The sequence below is a fragment of the Aulonocara sp. 'chitande type north' Nkhata Bay genome, linkage group LG23, assembly GCF_057382095.1.
Source record: "Aulonocara sp. 'chitande type north' Nkhata Bay isolate Kocher_YH1m ecotype deep benthic linkage group LG23, A_spYH_male_GT1.1, whole genome shotgun sequence".
Taxonomy (NCBI): domain Eukaryota; kingdom Metazoa; phylum Chordata; class Actinopteri; order Cichliformes; family Cichlidae; genus Aulonocara; species Aulonocara sp. 'chitande type north' Nkhata Bay.
Window position 1 is genome coordinate 19,019,822 of NC_141365.1, and position 15,766 is coordinate 19,035,587.

Genomic DNA, 15,766 nt, shown 5'->3' on the forward strand with positions numbered 1-15,766 from the left:
AAGATAACTATTGCTTAAGAACACTTTTTAATTTTAATTTTTAAGAAGTCTGAACCCTATCCCTAGTTCTTGAGACATTTTATGATTCTACTTCATTTGCTCTCAACAACCTGACTGCATCGGACTCTAGACTGTACCAAGATACCTTCTGGATTCAGTCCAGCGTGACATGTGAGAGAAACATCAGCCTGACGGTGTGTATGACAGTAAGTAAGAAAACAATGGATATTTAATAACCAAATAACCACCACTGAAACTTGCTGAAGTAGGTGAAAAAAAAAACCTATATAAAGAAATGATATCTGCTCAAACATTAAAGTGACACACTAATGAACAAATAGTTAGGATCAGATCAGATTCTGAATAATAAGTATTTGAAGCAGTTGGCATGATGAGGATCAACCTCTTTGTTAATATTTTTATATCTCTCCTGTCGTATTAACTGTAGAAAAATAAACAGAAAAAAATGAAATCAAATTAGAGAAATAAACATTTCTGATGGTTTTACTTTTTGGAAAATTAAAAATTAAAAAAACAGAGAGTCACTTAATGGAAAATGAGAATGAGGAGATTGTGCCATCTACTGGTAAGAGTGAGTCAGCTGCTGAAGACTTAGTGTCAAAATAAGGACATAAACAGCAAATTCATACAGAAACTTATAAACACCTGTTTGTATGTTGTGAAAAGTAAAAGGGAAGAAGACAGCATTATTAAATTGAGATTGCACCTTTAATTTGGTTTCTAAGCTCAGGAGACTTTGAAGTGCTCTCTGAAGGAGTGCTGCATTGATTTGGAAAGTGATGAGGACAAAAGTATTGTTCAGATCTTCCTTTAGAATTTAAGATAATTTAAGATAATTTTCATCTAAATGGGACAAAGTAACCATTCCCTGGGTCACTCTGAGGAACCACTGTCCATTTCTCTGGTGCATTAATGACAGACCTCTGTCATACTGTGACACTTCCTCCTTCATGTTTGACAGCTGATGTCACACACTGTGGAACCATCCTTTCGCCTACTTGACGGCCCACAAAGATCCTCCGTGATGAACCGAAAATTTAAAATTTTGATTTCTAAGTCCATAATACCTTATTCCAGTCGTCCAATGGTGGTGTGTCATGGCACAGGCAAGCCTCTTTGTCCTATTCTAATGTCTTAGCAATGGCTTTCTTGCTGCCACTTGTCCTGTCAAACCTACAGCTCGAAAATCTTCTCTTCACAGTTGAAACTGAGACTTGATAATTACGACCAATATTAAACTGTGCTTGAAGCTATTGTCCTGTCAGCCACCTTTTATGCAAGCTGTTAACTTTCGAAAATTGTCATCTGATTCAGTTGTGGCTTTGGCTCTGCCAGACCTCTTCCTGTCAAAGTTTGTCCCAGTTTCTGAGTGCCTTCTGATGGTGAAGGAAACTGTACTCACTGACACCTTTACGTTATTTTCAATATCTCTTTAGGTGTTATTTTTAAGTGTTATGATGGTCTGTCTGTCTTTGATTGTTAATTGCTACTTTCTACAGTCCAATACTGTCCAGCTGTTGCTCACGAGGGTATGGTACCACAGTGGGTTCCAACACTGCTTTTATACAGACAGAGGAGGTTGTATATAATGCAGAAAAGTTGGAACACCTGTAGGAATTAGTAGCACCTTTCAAGGCTTGATCAACCTCCTGTGTTATAGAACAGCTTTCAATTGTTAACCCATGTTGTTGTGTCTCAAAAGGCCTTTTTGTATAATTCTGAAATGTACATTATGTTTCAGTTTTGACCTTACCTTACCTTTCTTTTAAACCTCTGGTATTTCAACACTTACCTTTGTACCATTTCAAGTTAGTCATTGGACTTGGACAACTTGAAATGCAACAAATAACTGGAAAAATTGGGGTATTCTTGAGAAACAAAAGTTTCTCAAAGGTTTAATTTTTGCCTCTGATGGTGGTGTTCTTAATGTCTTTTTTCTACAGATATCTGTTCTTTTTGAATTTTGTGTCCAGCAACATGTTTCAATTATTTGTCTCAGACCCAACAAAAGGCTGCATCGTCATTGGCTGACCTATCTAGGAAGCTTTGAATTGTGAAAGTACCAGATCCATAATGGATATTTACATAATTTCATTTATCTGCACTCATTTATAACAAAGTCTGAATAAAGTTCAGGTGTTGATGCTGCTCATTGATTGGATGGTTGGTTTCATCTCTGCTCTCAGTCTTTACTGCACAGGTGAAGGTAGAAAGTGTTACTGGATTTATAGACTGGAAACAGAGAAACAGACTGCTTTGGAGTAAAAATGCTATTTTCTAAACAAATAATTAAATAAAAACATTTTAAAGAAAGTATGACTGTGTCAGAGCTTAACTGTGATCAGTGTGTTCAAACTAGTTGCTACAACATGGATGTCTGCATACGTCAGCATGTGAACTTTACTCTGCCTCAGACAGACTGATCATTATATATCAAAACATGAATACACACACACACACACACACACACACACACACACACACACACACACACACACACACACACACACACAGTCCCTTTCACTGGTCCTGCTTCAGCATTCAAAGCGCTTTATACAACTTGCCTCATTCAACCATTCACTTTTTCTACATAAGTGCTCTAGCTAACAGTAGCATACATTCATACTCTAATAGATGGATCAGAGAGCACCTACAGGTTCGTATCTTACCCAAGGATATTTGGCTGATAACAAGGAGAATTTAGTTCCACATTGATGCAGGCACTGAGTGAATACATAATGTGAGGGTCTGTTCAGTTAAATATTTCTTGTTTGATGCTTGAAAAGCCCCTGGACTGGTTCGACCCTGGTCGCTTTTACACAACACTGGATTGAACCAAGGGTTACCAGCAAATTCCCTTGTCTGCGGAGTTCAAGGAAAAAACAACCTTCTCCACTCCGTAGTTTGTACCAATTTGTCACACTTTCATTTGGCTTGCTCAGAGGCCCTGCCACTTTTCAGTGCCTAATGGAATGGGTGCTGCATATGCTGCCACCTACTTAAATGACATCATCATCCACGTCAGGATGATGGAGGAGGAGGAGAGAGAGCAATATGTTAGCTGAAAAGCTGCTCAGACAGAGTGTGTCAAGCTCATAATCAATAAAGCATATAGCAAAGTGCAACACCGTGTGAACTTTACTTTAAATTAAATAAATCTGATCTGAATTATAATCTGTATAATTTAGGTATAATCTTTATAATCTGAATTAAAGTGTGAATCAAACCTGAATTGTCAGCCTTTATTTAGCTCTGTTAAATAACATGTTGTTACTGTTGATGCATCACAAAGATCAGGTGTAGTGCAAACTGAAACTATGCTGCATGCAGTTACTAGTTTTTCTAGTTTGCTGATGGGAAGTTCTGCGGAAGAACGTTTCTTGAGTGACAACACCCAACATAATAAAAAATACTATAAAAATACTTGAGACAATAACTGCGCGTGTCAAACACAGCAAAGCGAACCTCTGGTGAAATAAAAGAACAGTGACTGCCGCTGCCTTTTCTCCTTTAGTTGGCACCAGAGCAAAGAGGCGGACAGGACGTGTGAAATAAATTACATTTTAGAAACCTAAGTTTTATATTTTTCTATTACCTTTTTTCCCCCACTGCTCTGTCTGCTGTTGAAGGGTTTTCCTTCTCAGAGTAACAACTGGTGTCCATGTGTATTTGATTCTTCATCTTCAAACATGAGTCTTTAAACCCTGAAGAGTGTGACTGTTTTGCATTGACTGATCGTGACAGTTTATCTGAATCTGAAAGCTTAAAAGAGAAACACACAAAAATCTAAATTTCCTGCAGAGCTTGTAACTCCATCACAGTAGTTAGTACAAACTAACCTGTTTATCCTGCACAGTTAGTCTACCTCTGTTTGTTTTGCAACACGCTTCACAATATGAAAAAAACATAATGGTAAATGGCCTGTATTTGTATAGCGCTTTACTAGTCCCTAAGGACCCCAAAGCGCTTTACACATCCAGTCATCCACCCATTCACACACTGGTGATGGCAAGCTACATTGTAGCCACAGCTACCCTGGGGCGCACTGACAGAGGCGAGGCTGCCGGACACTGGCGCCACCAAGCCCTCTGACCACCACCAGTAGGCAACGGGTGAAGCGTCTTGCCCAAGGACACAACGATTGAGACTGCCCAAGCCGGGGCTCGAACCAGCAACCTTCTAATTACAAGGCGAACTCCCAACTCTTGAGCCACAATCACCATAATGTCACATGTACAAACCCAATATCTGATTTAAAAACATGAAGACTTCCATGTAAGCTTTACATGAGCAGTCCTTACCTTTGACTCTAACGTCTCTTCTTCCTTTCCTATCTTTGTTACCTTTCTCCATCTCTGAGTGAAGTTAGCTTTCTTTTCTCTCCCTGTGAAGTATAGCAGCTGGACCATTGGCTAGCAACACACTGTGTGAGAAACTTTACACATACAGTTGTGCAAAAAAAACCCTGTCCCACTTTTAATCCCTGGGTTTGGTGCCCGTCATCTCTTTTTATGGCACATTCTCTGCTAAATAATAAGTGAACAGGACTGCCTTTCATGTGTTCCTGGTACTCTCAAATTGGCTCGATGTTTGGAGAACCATAACCTTAACTGTGTTAAACCAAAAGTGAAAATATAAGAAGTAGAAAGTACAGATATTTGTTTAAAAATGTAGGAAGTAAAAGCAAAAAGTATTTGTACTTAGTTACTTCCCACGTGTGAGTAAATGTAACATCCATTGAAAGAGCATTTCTACACTCAAGCACTAATCAGGTTCAGAGGAATGACTGGAGAGACAGCCGGCTGAAATCTGTTTTCCTAATATTTCTGCTCTGAAGTGTACTAATATAATCAAAAACAAAACAAAAAGGGATTCCCAATAACAAAAGCGAAAAATCTTTTTATGTTCAGATTTATTTTTCTGAATCTCCACAGCAGCAGGTGGAGGAGGTGGTGCCCTCAAGCAGCAGATTCTGTTTGCTCCTTTGACTTTGGTTCTACAATCAGAAGGAAGTTGGTTTACAAAGAGGGAGGAGAATTCAAATGGCTTTCGGACAAAGGACAAACTATACTTTAATAAACTGAGGATGGATGGATTATGCCAAACTTTTAATTTTGTTAAATGCTGAAGCTTAAAAAATGGATTCAGAAGTGAGTGTAAGAGGTTAGTTAGTTTGTTTTTGAATGTCACAGCATATCTGAGTGAAAAACTCAAGTCAAAGTTTGTTTCTTTAGCATATTTAAAATAACCTCAACTGACCAAAGTACTGCACAGTCTAAACAGAATGTGCCTAATTAACTGTGATTAAAATGACAATTAATACTAGAGTTGTAGTCAAGATCGCCTAAACCGAGACCAAGACAGACCGAGTCAAGACCAAGACAAAGGTGAGATGAGACCAAGACCGAGACAAAAAAGTCTTTACAGTTTTTCTCAGTCGCTTTGGTGCGTTTCTCAGATCAGAATTGAAATTCTCATAACTATTAGTTCAACCTCCACAACACTCAGTCATTTGTGCACATCATAGTAGCAATTTCTCCTCTCTCTGAACAAACTGCAAATGATTTTGGACATGAATCAGTTGCTTCCATACATTTCCCTGCTGCTTTCTGACATTTCCATATGTCATGTCAGTCAAAGGTAATCATACCTATGGATGCTGAATAGTCGTTCCCAATAAAACTAATAGTCATGCATCCATTGCTTGAGTCATCACACACAAAATTGTTGAACTAGTTATCACATGCCAAATATTGGCCATCTGTCAAGCAAATCCTATACCTTTCTGTATCATTTTTCCTGGAAATGTCTCCGAAATTGAACAATTGATCTCAGGTGAATTACAGCTGTCACTCATGAGGAGGCGTGTGAAAGTTTAGTTGTAACCAATGACAAACAACTTGTTCACTGTCAATTATGGATGAATCCTGTGAATCCCCAATTGGCAAGCATATATAAACTGTGCAGGAGCTAGTGTGTACCATTTCTACATTTCTGTGACACAAAATGGAAGGTCAGCACCGTGGAAGAGGGGTGAGGATGGGGGGAGGAAGGGGAAGGGGAAGAGGGAGAAGAGGCAGATATAGGCGGATTCCTAATGAAATAAGGGCTACAATTGTGGACCATGTTGTCAATCACGGCCTCACCATGGAGGAGGCTGGTCGAAGGGTGCAACCCAATATTGGAAGAACTACTGTCAGTTCAATCATTCAAACATTCCGTAGGGAAAACAGGTATGCAAACAGTAATACACTATACTGTACTGTGCCATCTCAGACACATCACATGTTACTGTACTGTATTTGCAATTTCACAAAAAGTTCACTCTGCACCACATAGGATTGTAAGACAACCTCGCGGAGGCGGAAGAGGGCCCCTTCTTACCCCACAGCAAGAAGAAGCCATTTGTGCAATGGTCATTGCAAACAATGCAATAAAGCTGAGAGACATACAAAGCGCTGTCATAGAGAATTACACGGTATTTGGCAATATTGAATCTGTTCCAATTTCAACAATTGACAGAGTACTCAAGACAAATGAAATCCACATGAGCAAATGGCCCTGCTAGCAGCCATGGATGCAGCATGTGACGACATCACAGCAGGGTCCTGCAGAGGATGGATTCGCCACTCCAGGAGATATTTTCCTCGCTGCATTGCGAGGGATAACATCTGTTGTGATGTAGATGAAAATATGTGGCCAGACAGACAGGAGCGTCTGGATGTGCCAGAATGATTTACTGTACTGTTACATGTGCTGTTTATTGTTCACATTAGTGCACAGCTCTACCAAATGGGTGATTTTATGTTTACATGTATTCTACAGTGCACAAGTGACTGTAGCATATTTTTCTTTTGCACAATTCTGTAGGATTACAAACACTTCTACACAATGGAAATGTGAAACGTACGTATTCAGTGTCTCAGTTACTCCCAAGACTCCCATAACATCTACAGTGACTTTACTGCACATTTCAGATGGCTGTACAGGTAGGCCATAGTGCTGTCGTCAGCATTTTCAGGTGTCACCAATTTTTTTTTGCAATGGGAAACACTGAAATTATAAACTATTATAGTGGAAACATGACAATGTCATTTGACTATCTTGTTCATAAAGATGGTGTCAAGACTTTTCATTTTGATGGCACTGACAGTTTCATTGACATGGATACTTGGTTTTGAGGTATGGATAATCAATTCTGTGCATGTGACGTGCTTTTGCAGGCTATCCACTAGGTTTTGCAGTTTGCACTAATTGTTTTGGGAAATGCACTAACTGCTGTGCAAATGTTAATGGTGTTCTGAGAAACGCACCAAAGCGACTGAGAAAAACTGTAAATTAAGAGGGGATGGCAGTAAAAACTCCGGAGCTCTGATGTCAATAGGAGACTGCCATTCTAATTGTAGAATGATCTCGCTGCATTCTTGGGAAGTCTGGTCTTCCGTGTGAACTTACGAGGTCCAGACTAAATAAAACGTGAGTATGGACTCGCGTACTTGAGTATTTGGAAATGGCCTAACAGTCTGCAGTTTATGAACTAACCTCAGCTAACGCCAGCTAACTATGTTAGCTCGTGGCTAGGTAACATACACTCTTAAAAATGCTGGGTTATTTTCATAACTCAACTGCTGGGTAAAAGCCTTGGGTTAGTAGGTTGGGTTATTGTGACCAAATATTGGTTCTGAAATCATGACTCAGGAGTTGGGTTGGTAATGTACCGAGTTCTTCAGTTCACTTCATAGCTTGACTAACTCTGTTAGGTCAAAATTTGCTTGGGGTATTTGCTATTTAGAGATCACTGTATACAGAACAAATAAAGTATGAGATTGGGTGTGGCATTTGTAGGAAAAAGGTAAAAAAAAAAAAAAGAAAAAAAAGAAAAAGGAACACAGTCTACCTAAACTGTTTAATTTAATTCAATTATTTAATTTAACCTAAGTGACCTCTGCGTTGATAACAATATCAGTGTTTTTCTTTTCTTTTGTTTAAAAATTACAGGATGTGTGTTTCAGCCCTTGCAGAACTCATAGGCCAGCATAGGTCTACACAATGTCAGGAAAAGGCTTCATTCTATCAGGAAAAAGAATTCAGCACCAAAGGAACCTTAAGAAACCTTTCTTAAGAACCTTAAGAAAATGTTCATCTTGCTTGGTACTAGAAGATAGATTTGTTTCTGCTTTTTGCAGCAATCGAAGGTCTTTTGATGGGTGCTTCAAAGCATTTTTTGTTTTTGATGCAAGTTACCCAAAGTCATGCCCACAGGTTCGGGAATGCCTTCTCACTGTCATCTATCCCAAGAATAGATGAATCCCAGGGCATGAATCAAATATGGTCAAATGAATGAGGGCTCATTTAGCTATGATGGAAACGTAAAATGTTGCTCATAAAGGTGCATGAAATGATCTGAGAGGGAGATTCCCTCTTGCCACTTTTCCAAAGTGTCAATGTCTGTTATGTACTGAGATAATCATCAACAACAAGTTTTTTAAAGTTAAGAGTTTTTACATGTAATTTGTTCTAAAACCAGAGCTGGCTTTACATAGCATGTCTTTATGTGTATTAACATGTACATGTGCTGTAACCAAAGACTGATTTGAAGTAATGGATATAATACAATGAATTATATATTTTTTGTTACTTGCATTTTACTTTAATTGACATATGTTTTATGAATTTGCCATCTATGTTCTATGTATAATATGGCAATAAAAAGCTTTTTTGATAAAATCTGTTTTGAATCTAGTTTTCTGAATTTTATAATAAGTACAAATCTTAACCCAAACGTTAATGGTAATATAACCCATGTGATGGGTTTTGACTTTCGACTCAATTTTTGGGTAACCTCAACTTCAAACATTGGTCAATTTAACCCAATTTTTGGATAGTTATCCTAACTCAGTGTGCTGGGTCAAACCAGTAACCCAACCCTGTTAAGTTGCAGCAACCCAGCGTTGGCTCGGTCCATATTTGACCCAGCGTTGGGTTACTGAAGTTTTGCACATCCCATTCTTCTTATTAATTGGTGTTGAAATTTCCAAGTAAGAAATGCATTCCTGCCCGTGCACTGCTGGCTCTGTTGTGCTGGCTATGGGTCATTGTGTAACTGATGCCTCCAACATTAACAGGACTCTTACATTAGAGCCTCTTATTGCATGTTTTGTTTGGGCTTCCGGCAATCAGAATCAGGGAAACTTTATTAATCCCAGATGGACATTGAGTTATTTAATTTAAAAAAAACAAAAACAAAAAACAGGTTATACTCGAACCCAGACCGGCTGCTCTCAGTCATGCGATATATGATTACATGCTAATCCAAGTGAGCTAATCGTGCGCCTAAATGTGATTAATCATCAAAATTCGAGAAGCCATAGAGAGGGGATAGCCTAACACAGTGGTTCCCAAATTTTTTTTGCTGGGCCCCCCTTTGTTTTACAAGAAAAATGTTCGCGGCCCCTTCGCGCGCACACGCACACGCATGCACGAACACATCCTCCAACCACACACTCATATTTTGCTCCATTGCAGTTTATTTCACACCTCAAACATTTAGTAAACAATTAAGCAAATACAAGTAATCTGCAATAAATTACAGGTAGTAAGAAAATTAACTACTAACTCTCTTACGCTACGTCCGCACCTACACAGGTATTTTTGAAAACTGTTTCGTCCACACGTAAATGGCATTTGGAATCACTGAAAATGGAGATTTTTTAAAACTCCTTTTTTGCGTTCACGTGTGGACGAGGAATACAGAGTTCGTCACGCAATGTCAAAGGGATGGCTGTGTGCCATGATATTGTTTACATGAGATGAATTGCAGAATAGCAGATAGAGACAAAATACTGTTAATCTGACTATCGTCAGGTTTTACACGCTTACATATACACACGCAGTTACCGTCCCTCCATTTAGAAAGGCAGAGGCTCACGGTGTGATTATTTTACGTGTAGTTGTTTTTTTCCTGTGTAATAATATTCAACATTGCTATCAATACATTTTTCAAAAAATGTCTCTCTGTGCAAAATGGGTTCAAAAACATAAACAACTGTTGGATGCTGTTTGTCCGTGATTTGAACAGGGGGAACAAATTGCGGCAGGATCAGCCTAATATTATTTGTATCCCACTGTAACTTTACTGTATAAAGAGCTAACATCTCCAAATTTTCATTATAAGAAGTGTTTGTGAACTAAAAATTAAAAGAGTGACATACAAGAGTGACCTGTCCATCATGCTAGCAGTGTCCAAGCATTCATTTTTCTTTTTCTTTCTTTTTTTTTTTTTAAATTCATACCCCCCCCCCCCCCCCCCCCCCCCCCCCACCCAACACCTGCTATAGCTGATGTTATTCCAGGGATGGACATATGAAGGATTTTATTTACTTTTTTAACTGATCCCCAGTACTAACTGCAGGTAAGGTGAAGCTAACACAGCCTGTTTTGGTTTCCAGAGTTAGAGTACATTCATCAAATTAAAGTGGCTGTCATAAGTTGAAAAGATGTTATCTCAGAGTTTACTTTTAAAGTCAGAGTTTGTGAAGCATCATTCCTAGAATAGGGCCCTGGTCAAATATGACTCCAAGATTCTCCACAGATTAACTGGAAGCCATGGTAATGGCAACCAGAGTAAACATCTTGTTAGATATCATACTTCTAAGATTTTTAGGGTCGAGTACAAAAATCTGAGTTTTATCTGAATTTAGAACTAGTGATTGTGATTACGTCAGACTGCAAACAGAGGGTGAAACAGGTTGTTTGCATGGTGAGCAGTGAGTTGATCTTGCAACTGTTCATTTAGCTAAACTTTAAACTCTGTGTGTGAAACACTCATTCTTTGTTTTAAAACTCAAAAATATGAATTCCAGACAAATCCAGTCAGATGTAACAAATGAGTTTTAGTTTAACTGCCTAAAACTAATGTGTGAAAGACTTATTTATTTCATTTCTTAAAATCTTAAAATCCCAGTTTTTGTAAGGTAAAGACCGTGCAATAACACTGAGAAAACCCGAACAATCAAGCAGACCAAGGTCTTTGGTGACAACGGCAAGAAAAAACTGCCTTTTACCAGGAAGAAAATGTCAGGTTGCAAATTTTGATGTCGATATGATAACCTTATCCATACAATGCTGCAGAAAGACAGCAAACAGCAAAGAGATACATATCTGTATGGGCATATCTGACCCTCCTTTCTTGTCCATAACACATTATCCAGCTGCTGGATAACTTTCCACTCTTTGTCTTTTGCTTCGTCAGTTATAAGTTTTAACTATGGGTATTTTCCCAATTTTCCAGATCTCAATGATACAACAGGGATTGATTAAACGTGTCACGGTTCTGGGTCAGTTTTGATCCACTATTTTGAGTTCTTATGTTTTGGTTTATTTTTTTCATTATGGATTGTTTTTGGTTTCTCTGGTGCTTTGATTATTATGATAAATCTATGTTTTAGTTATTCTGGTGAGGGATTAGTTCTTAGGGTTGTGTCTCAGGTTTAGTGTAGGTTTAGTTCTGTGTCTAGTCTGCGTCTTTGTGTAGTGGTTTCTTGTTTCCTGTCTTATTGTGAAAGTCCGGGTCTTATGTGAGTGTATTTAGTTTTGCCTCCCTTGTCTTGTCTCGTCTCGTCAATTACTTCCAGCTGTGTATCTACCGTGTGTTTTCCCTGCTATCAACCATCATCTACCCTCATCTACTTTCCTTCATGTTCAGGTTTGCAGTTTTGTAGTTTTGTTTTTTCCCAGTATAGTTTAGCTTTTGTTCCATTCTTTCATTGTTCACCGTGTGCTTTATATTTTCAGTAAACCACCTTCACATATCAGCGAGTGTCTGCATTTGGATCCTCCTTTATTTTTCCCTACACGGCTCATCCCACTTGCCGTGACAAAATGTGTTTGTCAGACTTTTACTCCAATCAGTATGTCAGTGTACACATTGGTACACCTGGTGCAAGGCCAGGTGCACAGTAAAAACAGTAAAAACAATTAATCCTCCTGACAGCTTTCAGAATCAGAATCAGATTACTTTATTGATCCCTGGGGGAAATTATCTTTTGTTACAGTGCTCCATTGTAAACCAACATTAAGACAAGACAGACAATACGCTAACTAAGAATAGTACAATATATACATATATATACATACTTACATAAGTCACTCATAAATAAATAGCTGGAAAAGAAACATGTGTAGTTGTAGCAGTAACCAGTGTGTTAAGTGGATGCGTTGTACAGGGAGATGGCCACAGGCAGGAAAGATTTCCTGTGTCGTTCAGTGGTGCTTTTCGGTAATCTCAGTCTCTCACTGAACGAGCTCCTGTGACTCACCAGCATGTCATGGAGTGGGTGGGAGGTGTTATCCAACATTGTCTTTATCTTGGACAGCATCCGCCTCTCCGACACCACCTTGAGGGAGTCCAGCTCCATCCCCACAACATTGCTGGCCTTACGGATTAGTTTATTGAGTCTGTTGGCATCTGCTACCCTCAGCCTGCTCCCCCAGCATGCAACAGCATAGAGGATCGCACTGGCCACAACAGACTCATAGAAAATCCTCAGCATTTTCTGGCAGATGTTGAAGGACCTCAGTCGCATCAAAAAATAGAGACGACTCTGGCCCTTCCTGTAAAGTGCTGTGGTGTTTTTAGCCCAGTCCAGTTTATTGTCAATGTGAACTCCAAGGTATTTATAGTCCTTCACAATGTCAACACTCACCCCCTGGATTGAAACAGGGGTCAAGTGTTTCCTGGTCTTCCTGAAGTCCACGATCAGTTCCTTGGTCTTTGCCACATTGAGCTGCAGATGATTCTGCTCACACCACGTGACAAAGGAGTCGACCACAGCCCGGTACTCTGTCTCATCATCCCTGCTGATGCATCCAACCACCGCAGAGTCATCAGAAAACTTCTGAAGATGGCAGGTCTCCGTGCAGTGGCTGAAGTCTGTGGTGTAGAGGGTGAAGAGGAAGGGGGAGAGGACAGTCCCCTGTGGTGCCCCTGTGTTGCTGACCACCTTGTCAGACACACACTGGGAGACGTACATATTGTGGTCTTCCTGTCAGGTAATCAACAATCCAGGACACCAGAGAAGCATCCACCTGCATCGCTGCTAACTTATCACCCAGGAGGGTCGGCCTGATGGTATTGAAAGCACTAGAAAAGTCAAAAAACATGACCCTCACAGTGCTCGCCGGCTGGTCCAGATGGGTGTAGACATGATTGAGCAGGTAGATGATGGCGTCCTCAGTTCCGAGACGAGGCTGATAAGCGAACTGAAGGGGATCCAGATGTGGTCCCCTTCAGTCCCCTTCAGTCCCCTCTGTCATGTTTGCTGCCAAAAATAGGCTATAAAATTTGTTAATGAGGGTTTTTTGGAACATTTTGGATAGTAGGCTGTCAGAGAGAGAGAGTCACGGGTGCAACAACACCTTCACCCATTGACCGTAGGTACTCAGGTGATATGTCAACAATTCTCAGAACCACCTCAGCTAGCTTTATGGGTGGCTTTTTAAAAAATTGTTGGGATTGAGGGAATGCAGTTAAATCAGCCCTTAAAGAGTTCATGATACTAACAGCTCACCTCTCTGCAGCAGACACCTGCTGGGCTTTTTTTTTTTTTTTTTTTTTGTGTCCCGTTTGGATCTTCAGCCATCAGAATTGTTGTCTTAAGGCCAAGAAAGATACCGGATTTATTTTACCAAGTGGATCATCATGGCCTTGCCATTTGGTCCATTTGATTGACCTTTATTATAATTATGAATTTATTTTATTTTCGGTTGCTACAAACGGGACAGACATGACTGGGGGATAGGACAGGGAGAAAGAATGAAAGAAAAAGAGGGAGAGAAAGAAAACCAAAGGGGAGAAGAGACGGTGAGAAAGGGGGGAAGAAAGAAAGAAAAACAAACAAAACACCTGGATCACCTGTATGGAGAAAAAAAAACAGAAGAGAAAGCAAACAAAAAAAAGAGCAACATAATACAAAAACAGCACCATCACAATAAACTAGCTAGCAGTAGATAACAGTAGATACTAAATATTAAATGATATTGTGCAGCACGCAAGATAGACAGCGCACAATGTGCTTCGAGGCAGCAGCCAAGAAAGGTGTAGTCCGCGTCTGTGAACACCCGTGTGTACACCTGTGTGCATACCTGTGTGGATCAGCATGCTTGTATTACAAAGGTTTCTCAGTGTAACGATCTGCTAGGGAGTGTGGGGAGCCATAGCCCCGTCCACCAGGGTATGAAGCAGGCATGGAGGAGATCCAGGCCCCAGATATCCAGAGGCCCCAGAGTACAAGGACCCGAGGAGGACCACCAAAAGGGGGGGAACCGTGCCAACCTCCTGGGAAGAGCTGAGTAGAGCCCCAAATGAGAGGTCACCCAGCAGCTACTGAGCAGAGGCGAGAGGGGGTTGCAGTGGCATGCCCGCGGGCTCTGCCGACAGCCAGCTGTGCCAGAGAGGACCGAGCTTCAGGCCCCGAGGCCAGAGGCCTGAGGGCATCCCACCCCCCGGAGGAGGCCTGACCGAGCCACAGGCGCTAGGCCCTGCCAATTGGCCACCAGGAGTGAGCCGGTACATACATGAGCACCCAGACGCCAAGGACCACCAACACACCAATGTCTGAGGGCATCAGCCACCGGCAGGGAGTGTGGTGAGGGGAGATAGGCCTCCGTACTTTGGAGGGCCTGAGATGTACCCAGAGAGGTTGAGTCTAAGACCCAACCTGACATATAGACACAGACGAACAGGCACACGCGGACACAAACGTGCATTCCCACCCCCTTATACACAACCAAATACTCGGCACTCACCCAATGTGTAGACAGACACAAATAGACACTGCACAGACAGTCGCACTCCCCAAACATACTCTATATCCCAGGTCCAGGTACCCCCGCCCTCAGAGGGGCAAGCCGCACCTAGAACCAGGAGATGTAACCCTTCTCTCTGGGGTGGAGGCAAGCGGACCACCTCCTTATCTGCAGTAGCAGGGAGGCCCCGCATCCCAGACCTCAATCTGACGGCCAGAACCTCCTCCCAGCCCCTCAGCCCTGACAGCTAACAGAACCGGGGTGAGTGAAGACCTCAAACCTCCCTACACCCGCTCATATGTAGTGTTGCTGTGTGCTGTTCTAAAGTGCATTTAAAACTCAGGAGAGCATGGTACTTACTTCCTCTCAGAGAGCAGCACAGCTCCTCCCAAAAACCCTTAGTGTCTAAATGCATTTAAAATTGAGGGTAGGGCACCAGCGCCAGAGGTGGGTTGGAATACACCGATCATCCTCTGGATGCTGTAAAACGTGTCCACCCCCAAGGCCCTATATGTATGTGTTATGTGAGAGTGTGAGTAATGTGGATGTCTAGGTTGCAGAATAAAATTGAGGCACAGGCGGCCAGAAGGGGACAGAGGGGGGAGTGCCTCCCCTGCACCCTGGTGACATACCTGCACCTAGGGTTGCCAACTCCCTGAAAAATAAATAAGGGACACCTTGTGGCCAGGGCCGGGCAACCCAGTTGTCTTCACCCTTCCCAGTGTGGTAGCTCTTTTTTTTGTGTGTGTGAAATTATTTTTTAACCATTTGACTTGAATTTGATTTAAGCAGATGCATATTCTTTGTGATATGACCATATGGGAAACAAATGATCATTTAGCCATTTATTTTTAGTTCAAAATGACAACATTAACACAGTAAAACAGGTCTCTTTCTTAAACAGAAGCCTGTCATGCTTAACTTTTGAGAATACAAGTAA